Genomic DNA, 13,521 nt, shown 5'->3' with positions numbered 1-13,521 from the left:
TTTAGGGGATTTTTGACCAGTATGTCTACAGATGAATTTCCTATAGGATTCTTCTATCTGAGTGATTTTCATTTGGCAACCAAATTTCTTCGTTTGATCTAAACAGATTTAAATTAATTAGCATACAAATTATCATTAGGAAACCGCGATCGTATACTGACGGATATTTCATAAATGTTAATTGTATTCCTAGTAATATCCTTCATTTTAATGGCTGAACTACTCAGTTTTCAGTTTTACAGGCAACGCTTCTGTTTGGCAAGGAAATATAAGATGTCGAGGAAAACTAATAAACTGGATTGCTGAAAACTGTTTGATTTGATTTAGAATTACGTTCAAGGCAACTGAGACTATGACGGAACTGTCTTTGTCAATGGACACGCAAAATAAACCGCAAAATAAAAAATATTTTTATGAGAATCCTACCGATAAAAAACTCGTTTTACCCGCAACGAAACAATTCACAATATTTCAAATCTAATGAGACGATACATTCATAATAGAACTACGAATATAATAGGATGTATTCGTAATTCTATTTTTTCTAGTCCACTAACAGAAACAGAATTACGATATACAACCCAGATGTACATAACAACTGCGCACCGGCAAATGTGATAACTACAGTATAACAGGCGTTAAATGAAATAAATGTCTGATGACGTAGTGACTACATGGCAGTTATAACCACTCTGGTAACTTACAGTGTAATAACGTTAACAAATAAACATGGAATCAACTGCTTTTAATTTATTTTGTATTGAAATAAGTGAATGGAATATCGAGTAGATGTGGGAGTCGTGCTTAACAACAAAAGTGTTAGCTATTCCTTCCTTTTCCCTACTAAGGTGCCAACTTCCCGAGGAACCAGTGGCTTAGGTAATCGAATAAGACCTACTAAAAACAAAATTAGTTGCATGTAGAGCTCTGAACATTTATTGGCTATTAATAGTATAAAACAGTAGGAAAATAATTTTATTCAGGAAAGCAAGAAAAAAATATTAGTTCGTTTCAATAAAACATCCTGATATGATGGATTTGATACTACACATGGATTCTTGTATAAATAGGCTGGTACGTAGCAGTTTTTCAGATCTGCCAAAGACATTTATGCATTTGTTCAATCTGACAGCGACGTATCTAACACGGCATAAAAGAAACCTGAGGACACAGGAGCATTTGACACAGATAAGAAGCGGCCACTTCAAGCAGCACATCTTGAGCGATCGGTGGTTTGGGACTGCCAATTCTTAAATGGTTTTGGAATCTTCCTGATCTTACTCCGTAGCCTAATTTCGAGCCCGCATTAAGTTCTTTCGTTTTCAAAACAGCTTTAGAGTTGCATCAATGTTTCTAAAATAACAGTATTACCAGCGGAAAATTACCGTATGGGTAATTTTCCGCTGGTGATATGATACTGTTATTTTAGAAACATACTGGTGATAACAGTATCACCAGCAGAAAATTACCGTATGGGAAAAGTTTTCAAACTCCAGAGAAGAATTGTGTATATTAGATATCTTGGCAGAATGCATAAAAGTGCAAAATATGCAAGAAAGAGATCGGGCAAAAGTCTAGTTTTCTTGTAATATTGCTGTCAGTAAGATATATCGATTACAATCTTAGAGTAAATACGGAGTGCTTCTCAAATGTGAAGAAGAAAATAAAATTTAACTATTTTAGTTCCCTTATTTCAACAGAAGCAATCTGGTCAGTTTTCTTTAAGAATAAGAATACACACATTCCATTAATATTATATATTGTGTTAGAATAATTTCTCAGGTGAAATTAATTTACAAGAATATGACTGGGGGGCGGGGGGGATGTTACGTGAATATTAGCAACATCAGCTATTTGAATACAGTGACGTTAGGTGAAATACGGGTTTGTGTTTATTTATACCAGGCCTGCACAACTTGATTGTCTTTGAGGGCCAAATCCAAATTGAACCACCTGACCAAGGGCCAGATAACTTCGGACCTAGAATCTTAGACTAGTCCACTGCAGCTAAACATAAGTAAATTTGTTAGTAGGTCTACAGTAAATACTAATCAATATACATATTTAAATTTTTTAGAAAGAGTTGCAATTAAAATTACAATCAAAAGTATTTACAAACAGATATAGCTACAAAATTTCTTAATAAAAACCACTTAAACCTAAACACAAAGTTTACAAATAATTTCACTGAGAATACCACACTTATTCTCAGTGAAATATCAGTGATTGAGTGTCACACTGTGACACATTTCATTTCTTTGTTGCCACTATTTAACCAAAGTTTGGTGTCATGTTTGAAGTGGCCGTTCAAGTATATGTGCTCTCCAACATACAAAATACCTGGTAGGCAGTATCCAACAAACTTTTAAATTTATCCTGATCCAGAATAGAATAAAACTCTTGTAAAGTACTCTCCCTGTGCTAGATCCGATAGTTTTCAGAACACTGGAGATCAATAACTTCCATCTGGAGTTCGACAGGTAGATTTCCTGCTTTGACAGAAAATGGATCCTCAATCACTTTTATGCGGACATCGTCTTCATTGCTCAATAGCATCCTTTTCTGAAACTCCTCACTTAGAAGTGATATGTGCTTCTTATATTTTCCACCCACCATTGAATGATATTCTGTCGACAAGTTAGGAAATGTGACATATCTCCCTTAGCAAGTTGATTTTCAAACTTAATTTCATTTTGAATGCCTTTATGAGAGAAATTACACGAAGTTAGCACGGCGAACTTTGTGTAATACGATTCGTTCTCGTTCTTAGACATCAAGTCGTTATCACGGAGATGTAACTTTGAATTTCCACGCAGCGACACTAGCGCTAACAAAACCTCAAAGCGATTGTAATAATTTGTTATTAAATACGACAGTGGGTATAACTCCAAATGCAATTTATTTATCATCGAGTTGAAAGAAACATGATTGTGACATTAATCGCATGAATGTAAACATGCAGAGTCTTAGTAAAATTTAATTCACAGCTAGGAAAAAAATCGTCTGATTTCATATTCCTCGTATGATTAAATAATTCAGTCAGGCAGACGGGCCAAAATAAATAGCATTGTTGACCGCATGCGGTCCGCCAGCCGTATGTTGTACAGGCCTGATTTATACGAATATGGAGAAATGCTACGATTAAGGCCACAATGTGTATGTCTGTATGTATGACAGAAGTTTTTATAGACCCGAATTCTTAGTGCTGTATCTCGAGTTTTTGAGACAGTGGGTACTATTTTATGCACCTTTCCTCGATATGCAAATACTCTAATTATAAATATATTCATCATAAATATATTCGTATAAATTCATAAATATATTCTTATATAAATATCAAGCTTCATTTAACTATTCTGTCGACAAGTTTTTAACTATTCTGGCTCGATTCAGAATTTTATTATTTAAGCATTTATAATTTAAATTATAAAATGTTAATTATATTTGATTAGAAATTCAGGTATAATTTTAAAACTGTTTAAAAGAAAATATAACTGACGCGCTTCTTAATGCTACGTTTTCGGATCACATTCCAAATGATTGTTAATTTGGAAAAATAATCATAATGAAAGAAAAAATAAATCGGCGCCGCTACGGGTACAATTAACATAGGAAAGGAAAAAATAATCAGGTATAAATCAATATAATCAAGTTTACGTGGATCATGATATTTAAATCACAACTCTGTAAAAATCAGAAAGATTAAAACTTGGATTTAATTTCAGATGGCTAAGATTTAACATGGTCTTCGTACATGGTAGCATTTTCAGATGGCTAAGATTTAACATGGTAGCATTTTTTGATATAGCGTTTGTTATTTCAGATCTGGAGCGTTATTTTGTTCATGTAAGATACGAATAATGAATACGACAAATCTAATTAACAGTCTGATTAATACTTTAAATTTTATAATTTTTTGGATTTTTTTGTTCGAAATTAAACTTCCATTGGATAGCTTTAAATATTCTGGCTCAATTCACTGAACTTAAGTCCTGTTGCTTTTTATACTTTTTTTTGTTCTTTTATATAAAGGGCTGAGGGTTCGAATCCCGCCGTGGGAATGGATGTTTGTGGTTGTCTGTGGAAATACTAGTGGTGGTGGTCGGCGGTGGGTGGCGTTGGTGTAGTTGCGGTTAGATGGTGGATTGAGTGGTGGAGGCAGAATTGTAGAGCACGTACCCTCCCTCGATGAGTCTTTGGACTCCCTAGAGGTGTCAAATAATAATAATAATAATAATAATAATAATAATAATGATAATAATAAAATATATTCTTTCTGAGACATAATACTCTGTCAAAATCGTCTTAATGCACTATCTCGTCTTCACGCTATCTCGTCTTAATACGCTATCTCCATTTCAAATGGCCTTGGAACTTTTTTTAGCAGTTTATAGAAGGAATCTGAAACAGAATTTAAATCTATTTTTTTTTAATTAAAACAACCGCAAGCTTTAAAGAACTAACAAGCAATTTCAGTATAACACAAAGGCCAGTTGGTGAAAGACAAATTGAACTGAGCATATGCTATTATAAATATTATTCGCGGTAAGCGGTAGACAGTATTTCAACGAAAGTATGAAATTTGCTTAATAAATAACAAAAACAAAAATGACAGTAACTCCCAGAAGGAAACGAAAACTGACATTGACTGCACTGCCACCTGAAGGACTAGCGCAGAGCCAATACAATATATTGCCACACAAAACATGGAAGAATATCCATCACTTCGTCAGATTAACAAAATGAAATTAATTTATTTTATTAATTTATTTTTATTAATTTATTTCCTAGTAAACTGGATAACATTCGTAACTTACTTTTAATGAAGATTTTCCATAATTAAATTTATATACATTTTATTATATATAAACAATTTATGTGACTCTCACACAGACTGTAAACCAACAGTCTGTGTGAGGCTTCCAGGAATTCCAGATTACTGAATAGTGCATTCAGTAATCTGAAAATCCTAATATGCAACCGAAATATTTTATTTGTTTCAATCCACTTCAGGATTCCACTAAGCAGGGGTGGGCTCAACATCCATCTAAGTAACATTCACAAACATCCGTGCGCTGCAAAAGTCGAACCAACAGTCTACTGAGTCGAAAGCGAAGTGGATACCCATTTGGTCCTACTTTTTTTTTTTGAATAATTTTTAATTAATAAACTGGACGATTTTGGAGTATTTGAAGTATTCTAAGGGGAAATACTATTTTTAAAAGAAATTAAGTTCATAAAATAAAAAATAACAATATATATATATATATATATGTGTGTGTGTGTGTGTGTGTGTGTGTGTGTGTGTGTGTGTGTGGTCAGTTATGTCCGTTCTTTTAAAGCATATAGACTAGCAATTATCTTAACTCATGATCTAGATATTTTAATGTAATTTCTGAACTTTTCTTTGAGTGAATGTTATAACAGATATAGTCTACGAAAAAATTTTTAACTTAAATTTTTTGTGTATATTGGCCCAGAGATACTCAATATCTCAGGGCCAATATACACAAGTGAAAATTTTGAGATTAAATTGTCTTAAAAATTAAACCTTCTTTAAGTTTCTTGTAACACAAATTCTTTTCTTCCAAATGAGGGCATATTCTTTTTTGTATGTCCCCTGCCTTTGCTTAAAATATCGATATGTTCCATTTTTAGAAGGAGAGGCAAACAGTGTTCTATCAGCAATACATATCACGTGTAAATAAAAAAACACCGTCTGACTGCCTTGCCCTATCCTTCACCCTAAAAATGAAATATCAGCTATTTTATTCGCTAACCCTTATCTCTGTGTAGTTACAGATGAGCTGGCAATCTTGATTGTAGTAGTGGCAGCGCATGCTCCAAATTAGGCTGCAGGAAGTGTATTAAAATCAGATGATATTTCAGAAAAAAAAACTTTCTTCTGAATATCTTTCTTGCCATTCAAAGTTGCAAAGTATATTCTAACGTTTCTACAGAAAAATACTTCATATAAACATATTTAAGCATAAAATACTTAATATATTTTTGTATATTTTATAAAAACCTTTCATATGTAAAAAATAATAATGATAAACTAAATACTAAAGACACTTGACTTGCAATTTAAAGCTTCTTTGCTGACATTTAATAATTGTGGTATTTCTGCTGTTGATACTATTATGGTGTTGCTCAAATTCCAAAAGGGAATGAATACTTAACATTAATATCAGCCAAGAAACGGTTTTTAAAACGCATTTAGCCATCTTCTACCTCGATACTTCGCTCACTTTTCTTGTGAGATATTTCATTTTCTTTAAGTGCGTTAAATAGATTGGTAAAAAATTGTAAAACTAACGGTATTTTACTTTTTATCCTCCCTTAATTTTAACCATTCTCTTGTGTTCAAACAGTATCGAAATTGCTGGAATATCTTAAAAAGCAATTCTATTTCAAAATTAGCAAAAATCATTCTTATAAAGTGACTAGTAGGTATCTGAAGAGGAAGTGAACCTTCCTCCTCTACAATCCTCCCCTTTTTTTTCAAATAGGCGGAACTTTTTCACAGGTTCAAAACCTCAAGTCAGAAGCAGCTATATTCTAAATTTCATCAAATTCACTAGAAGTATATAACGTGTAACGGTATCTGTGAAGGATGCGAAACTCTCCCTATTAATTTTGTGTTGCATTAATGATATTCTTGAGAGATCGTATACAAAGTAAGGCTAACTATATCCGAAAATGTAAAAATTAGTTGAACGATGCGACCTACAAAAAAAGGTAGTGCAAAAAAAAGAAGCATCCTAGGACATTCGTTGATTTTAGCATTAAGAACTTTCAGCAACGTAAGAGACAACACTCTAAAATTGGGTTGAAATTAACTAAGTAATGAAATTGTGACAGCATTCTGGTAGGAGGAGGAGACAGGGGATAAATACGACACATTTTTGTCGTATTTATAATACTTTTAAATTTTAATGCTTCAAATTTGGCGAGTTGTGCTCAGTACAGCTGTGGAATAAAACCGCCAGTGGTTAATAATCTGTTTAGAGCCAAAATCACAACATGTAGAATTCCAGTTCCTGGTAATAATTATTATTACAACAAGACCAATTAGTTACTCACAGTTAGATTAATTGTAACAGGTCTTAATTTTCAAATACTTTTAGAAAACGATACCTTATAATAAAACAGTTGAACACAATTATACATTACTCTCTTTATTTTCGGTTTTATATCTGTTTCCAAATGTACAAGATTATTTTACCATCCATTCGCAACCTTACGGTTATGCTCTGGGCAGGCAGATTTTAAAGAAATTTGGTTACGCAGAATTATTTCAAATTTTGAGTTATCTCAAGTTCGGTTATATACATCAGGCCATTTGCAACAAAAACCCAACTTTTTGAAACTTAAAATGTTACACATGACGATAAATAGGATGTGTATAGTACCCTTCTTCTGTCACTCTCACACATAAGAAGCCACGAATCCCATAAGACAAGAATTGCATCTGCGAGCAAGTGATTAAAGGAAAAAAGGAACCCACTGAAGTGCCTCTTGAAGAGCTAGTGGTAGTAGCCCTTGCGAAATATTATGAACAAGGCTATTCTAAAGAACAGAGGTGGATGGAATGAAAGAGAAGAATAAGAAGCTAAACTGCATGATGTTGACCATCAGCTCCATATATTTTTATATACGAAGAGTAACGTGAGGAAAGTGAACATGAAAATTACTATGCAAAATGCATAAGGGGAAAACAGCACACCTATACGAGGTATCTATAGAACATCTGTTAGAGAAAAAAAAAAGATTTATTAAGTAGAATGCCCTCTTCTAGAGAGTATTCTTAGGGATGTCTTGTGCACCTGTTTAATGTCATGATGGTAGTGAACCACCATATAAATAAACGTTTTTTTTAATTACTCCATAATGAAGTCACAAGAATGTTAATGAAAAAAGCTGTAACATTCTTTTCTCCATCCATTTTATGCACTTCTTTCATGTGTTCTTCAGAAATGGCCACAAACCTTTTCACATCCTTCGTGCTAATTTGTGGAACAGAACTGCTCATCACAATAACGGATTTTATGACAGTTTCTTCAGTATATATATCACAATTAAAAGGCAGTTCTGCATATTTGACATTATAAAAGGGTGTAAAAGTTTTAAATCGAACTTTCGACACCCCCCCCCGTTTTTTTAAATTACGGAAATATTTTTATCTACTCTATTTATGCCGAAAAACTCCAAGCATTTTAATGAGTTACAGCTAATCAATACTCGAAATCAGTAGACCTTCCAATTAATATATTCTTTCAGAATATAATCAATCGTAGGTAAAAGTTTATTTTATATTTTATGCTTGCTGCTTATAAACTCAATTTTTCTAAAGATATTTTTCTTTCTTAACAGTTGCTCGATTTCAGTCTCATAGTAAGGTATTTTCTATGAATAATAATAAGTGTCATCATACTTTCATGTCAACAGTAAGCTCTCTGTGCCTACACGAATTAGTGACATTTTTTAGCATCACTCCGAAAACATCAATGATGTAGTTGGCGTGTGCTGGAAGATCGCGTTATGTGCGCTAAAAGGTGATAACCAATATTGAGTACAGTGCGCAGACTCGAATACGTATATAATTAAGCATACAAAATGGTGTTTTATAGAACCAAGGTTTGGTTAAAGACTAGAAATAAAAATCTTATCAATCATCCCTAAAGATTTTTCTAATGATCTGTCACATTGTAATGGACACCTTTTTCTTCTAAAAGGTGTCCCATTATGATTTGACAAGAATCTGCTTCGATGATTTCGAAGTACATTCTTGGAGAGACAATGCGGAATTTTAAAGATAGAAACAACGCAGTTTGATATGTTTTAAAAATCTTTAAAATAATAGAATATATTAAAACGACTACCTGATTACAAGCATATTCCTGTCGCTAGTTTGTTATAATTTTAAAATATGGTAGTGCATGTATTTTTTAAATAAAGATCCGTATACGAGAGGCGGAAGAACCTATAAGCATATGAGTGTCATGTATGGGTGCAGCTGAGGTTGAGAAAGGAGTCTAATGACATTTTCTTGAAGAGTAAAGTGATAGTTGTTGGAGTATAGCCCGTAAGGAAATCTGTTCTAGAGGGAAAAAAACAGATGGAAGACAAGCGTGTGTTTTCGGTTGTAATGATAGGCAGCCGCTGCTCTTGTTTTAACAGAAAGTGGAGGAATGATGGTTGCCCAGTACAGTAGCGCTATGTCTACGTATAGAATTATTCCAGTTACATAAGCAGAAATAAATTTTCTAAATTTTTAATGACAAATTTTACGTAAGTATTTTTATTTGTTGTGTGACAAGAATGTGGAAACTCTGTGAGACAAGGAAGTCTGGAAGAATGGAACGCTTAAAAGGTCCCGAAGAAAGTATGACATCATCTTCGGATCTCTCCTAACTACGGGTACTAAAATGCCAGCCAATTTATTATTTCTGATGAAGGATTAGCCCAGAGAATATATATGAAGATAAAGTAGTTAATAGTAAACTTGAAGTTGTACAATAATTGGTCAGGTGACTTTTAAAAGGTTCAGTAAGGAAGCAGAGGAACTAAAAAACATGCAAAGGACCTCGACAATATCAGCATCGGGGATGTGGATGTGAAAGTCGGTGAAGTTAATTACTGATTAAGAGTTTTGGACACGCCACTTAGACCTTATCATTTCGCCTATTGAGAAAAATCAATGCAAAATTCGAAAATTAAATCTCAAATTATTTAATTTTGTTCTTAAGAATTTCATTGAACTATAAATGATTAACCCCTTAACGTATCAATTAAAAATCAGAAAGCAGTCGTTTTTCTGCCAATTGTTTGGGCGAGGGTGATTTTCTGAATCAAATTCATCATTATTTGAAAAATAATGATGAATTTGTGCAAACGCAAACGAAATAGCCGATACACGCCGTTGGCAATTTTTCTCGGCTGAAAGGAAATAGGCACAAAATTGTCTAGCGTCTATATTCGGTTGTATTTATACGTGAAACCAAAATTCATACTCAATTTTGGTGCAATAAACAAAAGACGTGTCACAGACGTCTCTGTATGTTAAGGAGTTAAAATGGGTATTTTAATTTTTTCTACACTTGTAATTTTAAGTACAAACACGCAAGCGAAGCTAATCGCTTGCATGCTTGTCACTCGTTGACAAAATTTAATAATTTGAAATGGTTTGGAAAACTATTTTCTAAACCCATTGAAATCGAGCAATTTTCGGAATATTCTAGAAACGAAGTTCATGGCATATTTGCTGTTTTAGAAAAAACAGCAAATAATGTTCAGAGGAGAGTCTTCTAAGAAGCAGGTTGGTACTGCGAGCTACACAGGGTTCGGTATTCGGACCTTTCTTGTTTAATATATTCATAATTAACAGATTCGCATACTGAATAAAACGTCTTCATTGCTGATGATGGCGAGTTTGACAGAGGATCCAATGATTCGAATGAGGGACGTTTTTCACAGAATAATCTTAAAAGATTGAAAAGTGAACAGAGAAGTGGGTTTAAAATGCAATGTGAACAAATACAAGTACAGCCGATTCGGTAAGAAGATATTAGGTGGATATGAACTGAATGCCCAAGCATTAAAAAAAGATTATGAATACAAAGATTTGAGTATTTGAGTTGATATTAAATTTAAATTCAGGGATAATATTGGTTAAATAACTAGTAAATATCAGCACAGCAGACTGTGGGAAAGGAAGGAAACAGTGATACCTTTAATCCAAGTTTTCAATCAGCAAACATTGAATTACGACTTTACTTAGCAAGGGTTTTATTTTAATTGATGAAATCGATGATATTCAAAGAAGATTTAGTAAATGTGTAGAGGGATAGGTCATGATAATCGGTGGATTATTTTTAATGTAAATAAATTAACAGAAGATGAAAAGATTTAATTGAAGTTTCTCAGTTAGTTCAGAGCATATATGAGATGGACTGCAGGCGTTTTGTTGCACTTGGCTGAACCAGCCTTTATTACAGGACATAAAATAGGAAGATGAAACACGAACAATAAAGGGTTATATGAGATCTGAACTCACGAATATATTTACACCTGGTAAATATTAATTTGGGTGATGGTAGAGTTGATGCCGTGTCATCAGAGATGGGCTTATGTCTCTCGGTGCACGGCAATAATCATCATCATCATCACAATTTACGCTCACGTGTAGACACACACTTCACCGTGGAGGCATTCGAAACTGAAAATCCCACGGAATCGGTCGGTCAATCCTTATTCCAGGAGTGTCCTATGTTTGTAGATGCATGTGTTCACAGGACCGGCCTCGTCTATACCGACTGAGCTACAGAGGTTTTGGTAATAATAATAATTATTATTTTTTATCACAGATCAGTAATTAAGTTCTATATGCTACAGAAAAACAAACGATTATCATGCAAATACAATATTAAATACTTGGAGGTATAAGAGTGAAATTCTCCACATTAGGAAAGAAGTTGATGCATTCCCTAACATTTTTACGTCTCCCCACCGCAGCTAAACTCCTATCGTCCAGCGTTCCATCTTTGGTGAGTGCGTTCATGAATTATGACACATTTCTGAATAAGAAGTTCACTGTTTTGATGAAACAGAAGAAGTTCATTATGTTCCATAAAGTGTGTAATAAAAAGGCAGCCGGAGAGGAGAGCGAAAAATCTAAATGAAGAATAGAATTACGTAAGTTACGATTGCTATGGAAATCGCAGAATCTAGATGATATGAATAGTTACAATATCTTATTTGTTTAGCGTGCTTCCTGAACCTTGCACACCCCTTCATAGTCTACGATTACAGTAATGCGTATGTCTGCAAATACATATTTACTAGTATTGCCTTGATGACGAGATTGCTCTTAATCTTGCCTCCGCTTTATGTAACATTAAACCAATGCAAGGTCACTGCTAAGTATTCTAAGAAGGTGCAAGATCTCACCTAATGAATGAATCAGGGAAAGAAATCTCCACTCCAGCATTTCAAAATCATTTACTATTTTTGCTGGTCACGTCTGTTGTTAACTTGACAATAGTACAAGTCCTCAAAGCCTTAATGTTTTATTTGAAATTTCCAAACACTACACAGCCGTATTGTTATTCATCCTTGTCATTCTAAAAGCCAATGGAAAAGCGCTTTTCATGAACATTTTGTGAAGAATTGTTTGGTTTAAAGTAGGAAGCCCATCCATCCCGTTTTGAACGGGACAGTCCCGTTTTTACAAAAATTATCCCAGTGTTCCCAGACATGCTTTCGGAACGCCGATATATCCCGTTATTTTAATATTCGATTTCCAATATAAAATGTTTTCATTTAACATTCATAAAACGAACAACTGTTGCTGAAATAAATATTATTATATTCTGATAACTTGTAAGTCATGCATGGGTTTATTTCTAATATCAGAATGTTTGGCTTTTTTTTTCTTACCGATAAGATTTTCAACATTTTCACCTAATGAAACATTCCTTTTTATAATATGAAAACCATTGCTGAATTTATTTCGACACTGCCTAATTTAATTTTAAGGAAATAATAAGTTTTAAGGATATCAAAGGACCTCTCGTTTGATGTCACCTCTTTTTTTAATTATAGGAACCTTAGTTTAATGGGAACTGTCAACTTTATTTTGTTTAATGATTCAATTTGTAGTCAGCTTTAATCCATACAGAATTAAGTCGAAACTTATCAAATTATTATAGAATAGGAGGACAAACAAATTCCTCATGTTCAACGGATCAGCCATGAACTCTAGTTTTTGAAGTTAGAATTCTTATTATCAAGATAATATTTCTTATATATTATCTTGATAATACACATGAGCATATTATACATTTGCTCATGTGTATTATCAAGCAATTAGAATATGACTCAAAAGAGCTTAAATAAAGCAAAGGTGAACTTTTATCACATACAATCCAAGAGATTCTTGTACATTTATACATTTCAATATTCCTTTTTTAATTTTGGAAACAAATTTTTGTACGAATCCCATTTAATGATTTTAAAGGAGGTAATTTGTAATAATAAAAATTTAGATCCCGGCTGAAGTGGTGGATTTATGATTTACTGAATCTCACCATCCACATGAATTTTACATCATCTTATCAATCAAAACCACCCTTAATAAAAACTGTCTCTTGCACCTGTTCTCGGTAAATTATTTCATAAAGTTGTAGTGTAATAAGGCTAATGAGAAAACTCAATTTGGATGAAAACCTATTCAGCACAAACACATTTCAAAGCGCTAGAGAATGAGATAAACCTTACAATTAGTTAAATCATATGACGATGCAAAAACGCACATACGCTAAATCTAAATTATCTGAACCTTTTCTGATCATCCTGACTTTTCATTAAACGCTTAAGAGATTTCAAATTGCTGGCAGTTGCATATTTTCTTTTGCTGTCGTGCTAGTAAGGCACTTGACCTTTGTTAGAGATGCACCTCTCAGACGATATCGGCCGTTCTGTTACAGGAACACAGGGAGCTACAAGAAAATGGCTCAT

This window comes from Typopeltis vanoorti, chromosome 25 (assembly GCF_054136105.1).
Source record: "Typopeltis vanoorti isolate ZY-2024b chromosome 25, IOZ_Tvanoo_1.0, whole genome shotgun sequence".
NCBI classification, from domain to species: domain Eukaryota; kingdom Metazoa; phylum Arthropoda; class Arachnida; order Uropygi; family Thelyphonidae; genus Typopeltis; species Typopeltis vanoorti.
Note: the sequence above shows the minus strand (reverse complement) of the source record.